Source organism: Podarcis raffonei, chromosome 2 (assembly GCF_027172205.1).
Source record: "Podarcis raffonei isolate rPodRaf1 chromosome 2, rPodRaf1.pri, whole genome shotgun sequence".
NCBI classification, from domain to species: domain Eukaryota; kingdom Metazoa; phylum Chordata; class Lepidosauria; order Squamata; family Lacertidae; genus Podarcis; species Podarcis raffonei.
This window is the reverse complement of record NC_070603.1, coordinates 58,441,788-58,450,173: the sequence shown is the minus strand read 5'-3', so window position 1 is coordinate 58,450,173 and position 8,386 is coordinate 58,441,788.

The following is an 8,386-nucleotide window of genomic DNA, read 5'->3' as shown; positions in this document are numbered from 1 at the left end:
GGTCTGTGTCTTGAGGAACCTTTGGTATGGGGTAGGCATTGTGGAAGATGGAGGAATGGAAGGAACGAGAGCCTGGATGACACAAGAGATGCATATTAGACTTTCTACTGTGGTATTGCACATCTGTTTGAGAGATCTACCCTTTCCCCTGCACTACGATTATAGTTGCTTTCATCACAAGCAATGCACATGATGGAAAAAAGTACATTCCTTGGAGTTTGTTTATAGCCTTATCAGCAAATGAATAACCTTGACAGATGTCTGTCATTGGTTCTTGAGCCTATGGTTTATTACAGTGTTCCTGTTCTTTTCAATGTTTTGCATTTGCCAATCTGATTAACACGTTCTCTCTGTCCAAATCTTGGCTGAGCCAGAGCTTGACATTTTTAGCTCAACAGGCTAAAGTTTGACAGCAGAGAGAAATTCACATTCGATATACCTGCTATGCGCTGAGTGTAAACTGGTAAAGCCATCTAAGCATCAACATGAACCAAGCTGATGTGATGAGAAGCATAAGCACTAACCAAGCACAGATGAGCAGCAAGCCCCATCCCTACTGAAGACCCTAGTCTGAATTGTGTGTGTGTGTGCGCATGCGCCAGCCTGGCACTAGTAAAAGGAATGGGGCAGATCAAACTACCTGAGATGAGGTGTTTCCACATGGCTGTTTATTTCAGACTCTGTACCACTCATGCTTGTAAGTTTTTGTGATGTCTCCACAACAACATCATCAAACTTTCAGCCCACGTTTCATTTCGCTTTAATCTGGATTTCCCCTTACCGCAATAAAATCCAATAAGTAAACCCCTTATCCATCTGCCATCACTGCTGATGTGAAAGTTGCTTAATGCATTTTTTGGGTGAGTGGTCAGTTTGTCATATGTGTGGTGACATTTCTGTTGCTCCAGGCCCCCTTCCACCTGTGCAAGGCCTGTAATAATAATAGTAAAAAGTTTGGGGCTGCTTTATGTGCTGTTTCCCTTGTAAATTAAGCTAATTCCTCACCTTCTGGACTTCTCAGACTAGTTTTCAACTTCAGCATAAAGCACGCACGAATCGAACCGTGGTGCTAAAATGGGTGAAAGGGAATCAAATCAGCCCTGAGTTTGCTGCAAGAGGCTTTTGGAAAGGTTTTGGGGAAAAACAAAGAAAAGGCAAGAGAGCAACCCTGCTTGCTGCCTCCTGCTGTTTCCCCACCTCCCAAATCCTTCAGTAGTGGAGAGGTTTGAAAAAAACATCAGCAAGAGGCTCAGGACTGAATTGATTTACCTCCTGCCTCAGCAACGTGACCAGATCCTTGGATGCTTGAAGCTGAAGTTTAATGGTTGGAGAAGGCAGCAAAAATGGAATTATCTTCACTATCAGAAGCATTGGCACACACACAGGCCCCACTCAGAGCACTAAGCTGTTGCATTTTGTTTTTATTATTACATATCTTGCACAAGTGTTAAATCAGAACTGCACAATTTTTTTTTAAAGAAGAACAAACTGATGGCTGTCTAATCATCTAAGGTGTCTGAGGGAAGAGTGTTTAAGGAGAGGAACAAAAGCTACACATGAGATTGTACTTTGAATATCTTCTGCCCAATTCTGGGGCAGGCAGCAAGCAGCAGAACAGGCATCAATAGGGTGACTGGGAAAAAAGGGAGTGTGCTAATAGAGCGTGCAGAAATATCAGTTCTGAAAGAGTTTGTGAACTAATGCCCCATCTGGACTCAGCCTTGGACAGGATTTGCTGCTGTGTGGCTTGGCTTTTGCGTGGACTAACAAGTCCTTTTAGCACCCTCCATTGCAACCCGTGCAATCAAGTTGCTACGCACATGGTGCCACATAGGCAACCCCTAGCAGGCAGTATGCAAGCAAAAACTCCTTCTCCCTCCTCCTCTGATTGCCTCGTACACTAGAGGCAGCACCCATGCCACTGAGAGGCCTTTGCAGAGGATATCAAGCAGAAAGACGCCGACTTGCAGTCTAACAAGTTGCCTGCCCATTTCCCTTGGGAGTCCCATCCTGGAGTCAAATCAAACTAGGATGTGGATTAAGAATCTCTCTCACCCTCTAGCTGAATACTTCTGGCAACACTCAGACCTTTACTGAGCAACATCCAGGATACAGAGCAACACCCACAATGTTTTTACAGAGTCTTTACAGAGGGTGGTGAACACAGCACATGATATCATGGGCTGTCCCCTGAGCCCGCTAGATGACATTGCAAGGGATCGATGTCTTAGGAGAGCGAGAAAAATTCTCAGGGACGATTCACACCCTGGCCAGCACCTCTTTAATCTTCTACCCTCGGGCAGGAGATATAGAAGTATAATCAGTCATACCAACAGGCTAAAATAAAGTTTCTATCTGTGGGCTGTTAGGGTGCTGAATGGAAAATAATATAGTGCAAATGATTTTTGGGGTTGGTGTATTGTGCGACAAGCACACAGAGTGCAATGAGATTGAGTGTTTGGGGGGGGGAGGGAGGCTCGGTTAATTTCATTGTACACAGGTTGTACATTGACAATAAAGGTATTATTATTATTATTATTATTATTATTATTATTATTATTATTATTATTTGGAAGAACCTTTTCATACAGTTCATGCACAGTGTCTACTGTGGTACATGCTGCCAAATCCAGATCCACACCTTCTGGAACTTTGCTTCCTAAATCTTCTATTGCTTTTGTTGGCACTGCTTTTTAAAACTATTGATTTTCCTGGGAGGGAAAACACACCAGCCCTTGATGTGGTGTAAAGTTGCATCATCCTTGTGGCTGTGTTGTAGAAATTAAAGGGCATTGGCTATGGAATACACCCACAATCTGCCCACATTTCTATATCTATCATTCCACTGGTGCTTGACACTTACGCTGCTTCCTAAGTAGGAAGAGATGAGAAATTTGACTCAGTTCATATTTATAGGTGAGCCCACCTAATTTGCCCTTTCAAAGCAATACGTGAAACGAAACACAGACATTCTTTGAAATTTTTGGTACAGTTCTCCAGCTAAGTAATGTATACAAAAATGCACATGCCAGGGTGATATGAAAGCATATATCAGTGAAAATAACATACAGAATGCATTATATTAAGGGAAATTGCTTTGCAAAAATGTGTGTATTAGGCATCAAATGTATACAGGAAGGCATACATAAGGAGAATGAGGACTTATTCCCCCTTCCCAAAACTGAGCTGGAAATGTGAAGAACTGGATTTAAGATTGGAAACATGAGAAACCAAGACTGACATATTCACCAATCCTTTATTCTTAAGGCTGCTCAGTTAGTAGATCAGGGGTCAGCAACCTTTTTCAGCCATGGGCCGGTCCACCGTCCCTCAGACCATGAGGTGGGCCGGACTATATTTTTGGGGAAATAATGAATGACTTCCTCTGCCCCACAAATAACCCGAGATGCATTTTAAATAAAAGGACACATTCTACTAATGTAAAAACACACTGATTCCTGGACCGCTCATGGGCCAGATTGAGAAGGCGATTGGGCCGCATCTGGCCCATGGGCTTTAGGTTGCCTACCCCTGTAGTAGATCTTTGGAACAGGATTGTGCCTTTACTGCATTTTAAAAATGGTTGTTTTATTTAATGTGACATAATGGGACCAGTTAAACAGGATTGAATTTTAAGATTTTGTTTCGTTCTGCTTAATTATACCTTTTAAGCAGAAACTTTAGTAAGAGGCAATCAAATGTGTCAAATTAAAAGAGAAATGATAAACAGGGGAAAAAATCAATTTAATATCAAAACCCCCTTAGCTTACCAAAGGCAAGGATGAAATCATCTCTTGAAGTGAGGAACTTTCTCCTATGAAAGTGAATTATGCCTTTCATCAGTGTTCTGGTGAAAGGAATAAAATATTCTCCAAGGTTTTCAGTAGATGAAAGTTGAGAACTCCTATTGATATAAGCTTTCTTGTTTTGTGGAATATAAAAAGTAGGAATGAAACAATTCAAGCAGATGATGCTCAGTACAGTTTAAGATTCAAGGTTGCAGGATGGCTTCAAGTCTCTCATCAAAGGAAAGTCTGTAATTAACACTGTCTGTTGTTTTCTGCATTTTATTTCTCTCTGATATCACTTTTTATTCTCACCCCCCACAAAAACCCATGTGCACAAATATCTGTTATTCAAGAATTGCACTTATTGCAACTGATGAAGTAGGCTGTACTCTATGAAACCTTATACCATAGTAAATGTGTTGGTCTTTAAGTTGCCACAATCTCCCTGCAAAGGAGTAATATTCTTCCACATGAATGTCATTGCTAGTCTTGAATACTGAATACTTTGTAGTTTAAAAGCTTTAAAAGTGCCTTTTAAAACTGAAAGCTGAAATTCTCAGACCGATGGGTTCTGTGGAAACAGCAAAATGTTGTCCCTTTTCTGTCCCCTGTCACTGAACATGTCTAGTTAGCATAGCTCTGCATGGAACCTCCCCCTCCTCCCAGTGTAGCAAATCACCAGCCAATGAGGTTTGAGGCCCTGGCCAATGAGCAAGCGGCAGCTGCGATTGGCCGAGAGGAGGAAGGGGGCTGGGCTGATCTGGCCGAGCGCATTTCCAGCAGTCCCTCATCGGAGCAAGCTGTTTGCCGCTGCCGCTCTGCTAAGTGCAGCTCCTGTGCCTGCCCTTGTGAGCAGCAGAGGCTGTCATCGGTGGAGGAGCCCACCCCCCAAAAAGCTTGCCAACCCCTGGTCTTAGGTGACCCCTGTGAAAGGGTCGTTCGCAGTGGCGTAGCGTGGGGGGTGCCAGGGGTGCCGGCCGCACCGGGCGCAACATCTGGGGGGGGCGCTAGTCCAGAGGGAAGGGACAAGTTCCTTCCTCCGCTGGGCTCCCCGCCGCCACCGCCAGCCTTGCGCCCTAGCGCGCGCCCACCCCACCCCCCGCCGCTGCGGCTGCGGCTGCGCTCCACTCACTGCTCGCAGGAGGAGCAGCCGCTGCAGCAGCGCCGACGCCGCCACCGACGCCTGGCCGGGCACCGGCAGCCTCCGCACCCCGATGCCGATGCCGACGCCATCCCCTCGGCCCAGCCACAGGCGGCGGCTGCTTCTGCCGACTGGGAGGGAGGAGAGCTCCGAGGGGCCTCGACACGCCCTGCGCTCCCCAAAACCCTCTGAGAGGAAGCCGGCGGGCGGCCGAGCGTCTCCCGTCGGAAGGGGGCGCCGCTGGCTCCGGCTCTCAGCGCAAGTCTCAGCCGCGGGGGGGGGGGGGGAGGGCGGGCGAGGACGGAGCTCGGCTGGAAGCCCCCGGACCCGGCCGGGAGGAGGAGAGGCGCTCGCCAAGCCCGGATCTGGAGCGCCTCGGAGCGCGGGCTCCACCTACAGCCCAAGGAGAGGAGCGGGCGGGGAGGCGCCCGAGGGGAGGGGGCTTCGGCTGCCTCGGCCCGCGGGGGCTCCGCAAATAATAAATTTAATAAATTCCTGCTGAGCCTTTGGGGGGGGGTCCTTGGCTCCTTCGCTCGCCCCCAGCCCCAGTGGCATAGCGTGGGGGGGGGTGCAGGGGGGCCGGCCGCAGCGGCCACAACATCTGGGGGGGCGCTCGCACTCGAGTGCTAAAATCCACGGGTTAGGGGGCGCAAATTACTTGCCTTGCCCCGGGTGCTGACAACCCACGCTACGCCACTGGTCGTTCGTCCCCCAAAGGGGTCATGACCCACAGGTTGAGAACCACTGCTTTAGAGGGATCATGCCTCTTTACAGATCCTGAGAAGGAAGGGTTCAAATAGCAACTGGCCTGATTTAAAAAAGTAACTCTTTGTAGAGCAACAATATTTTTTTAAATAGTGCTCGGAGGCTTACAGTTATGGAGAATCAAAGTAAAAGATGCTTGAACTTGACATTCTTTGGTCCTGAAGATATAACTTCCAAGTACTGACTTTAGAAGTGGACACAAGTGTACACAGGCAAGCCAACTCCAAGCAAAGCATACTCATTATCTACACAGGCCATCATGATTCTATGAACATATAATATTTGCTTTGAAACAACTTCATTGGGTACTAGTTTGTTTTCAGATCCAGTCCAAGGTGCTGGTTTTGACCTGACCTGAACACTTTGGGTTCTTTTTGGGTCTTTAAGGGTGCTTCTATGTATGCCCTCACTGACACACCAATCAATCATAATGGCCTGTGTCCAGTCTTATTCTGGACCAGTTGAATATTCAGGACAGTCTTTGGGCGAAGCCCCACATAAAGTGCACAACAGTTCTGTCTCTCCACGACTCAGCAATATAATCCTGGATGTAACTAAAGAGAAGAGGGAGCTGGGAAATGTGTCCATATGAGTAGGCTCAGCTGTCAACGTCTGCAGCTGCTGGAACTGTAAGTAGGTTTCATCTCCATGGCCCTGATATCCCCAAATGCACCTCTTTCACCCATGGTTGACAGTCACTCCTATGAGGAAAAGCAAAGGGAAGTACTTTGAGACACCATTGTTGGTGTTGCAAGATGATTAGATGATGGTGCAGTTCCAGTTCCAGAAAAACAAGGTCTTGAGTCCAAAAGGACTGCTTTGATTCTGCTCTGGCAAGGAGTGTGTTTTCTTCTGATAGTAACGGATTCCTCATCCAACCGCAGCCCATGGACCACATCCTACATAATTCCGAAGGGTCCCTGACTCTCAGAAGTGCCTTTGAGAGACTGAGGGTAGAGGGAGCTGTAAATACATCCACAGGATCCAATTGACAATATTTTCCTGTACAGCAAAATTTTATATTTCCTAAAAAACCCACCAGCAGTAAAAAACAATAACCCCCCAAGTGATCTCCAAGTTTCATGGTTTGTAAATCCACTCTGTGTAGTACAGAAGTATTCAACTCAGGCCCTTACACTGGCAGTGTTCTCTGTATTTGGTTAGCAAAGAATTTCCCCCATAATTGGTCCAGTTATTGAATTTGCATAGACAGTTCTTCACATTTATTTTTAATTACAAGGTCTATTGCCTATTGAATTATGAACCACTGAAATGTACTTCAGTAGCTATGTTTTGTCTTTTGTTAAAATGGGAAGATTAAGACTCCTTGTTCAAGCTGAGGAGTCCTCAGAGTTTTATTTATTTATTAGATTAAATAGAAGCTAGATTTGGACATGATTCTTCATACAAAACCACAATAGTGGTGATGTTAAGAAATTGTTTTGAAGTCAAAAGTTGATTTTTTAAAGTAACATGCTTTTTTTTAAAAAAAAGGAAATTTGAACTTTATTTCATTTATTGAAAGCAATGGGCCAATCAGTATCAGACAGGACTGGCTCCTGAGGTTACATGGCTCATTTGGACAAGACTTGAGCTGCTTGCTGGTTAGGCTGCCATATTATAAATGTCATAATTACATGGGAGTACGTCCCACCCAGCTCAGTGGAGTTTACTTCTCAATCTCAATAGACCTTTATATGATTGCATAGCTTGTGACTGCTATTACTGTGAGGTATGTAAAGGGATATGAGTAAAAGGGTTGCTGTGAAAGGGTTTGGGGCCTGATGCCTTTGCTGCAAGAATACCCCAGGATTACTGATTCAGGCAGGAACCAATGGTTCTTTCTGGGCAGGGCCGGTGCTATCATTGGGCCAATTAGGCAGCCGTCTAGGGCCCAGACCTCAGAGGGGTGCAGTGCTGACCTCTGAGGGGCACAGTTTTATACAGATTAGTTTTTGCTTAGTATATCTTATACATTTCTGATAACATTTTACTTTTATATTTCAAAGAACTTTATCATTTCTACAAGACACCTGTTTTGGAAAATTGAAGTTAGCCAATTTATTTATTTATTTATTTTTTGGGGGGGCGCCTAGGGTGCAAACTAGTCTGGCACCGGCACTGTATCTGGGGTCACTGCAGAAAAGGCATCCGTGCTAAAGCTTATTCAGTGAGGGTGGGGAAAAGGACTCTGTTTACTGATTCAGGACCTTTAGAAGGACGCTCCTGCCAAAGTGGCTTCTGCTGAGGCAGAAGTGTCCATTTTGTATTGCCTAGTGAAAAAGCTGGGTGAAGTCCCATGGCCGCTTTATAGACCTCTTCTAAGGAAGTGTTGGCAGAAAACTGTTCTTATTCTACCCATTTTGGCATGGCCCCAGCAGTTCTCTGAACCCATCCTTCTGCAGGAAAAAAGGGGCCCAAGGCCTGGGATTTGATTGTAAAGATATAAATGCTACCTTTCTAACTGTATCTCTCTCAGTTCCTAGATGAGACTTATGGATGTGTTAACTGTGTACTCTTCTTAAGATTGTACAGTAGCAAAGTGTAGTGTAGTAAGGACCAGTGGAAGACACTTTGCCACCCTGGCAACAGGATAACATCCTTCACCACACCTGAGGCATCAGGTTAGTTAAGCAATCCAAGACAGACCATGAGGCACCCATCTTTGTTTTATAATTGTAATGGCTTTACC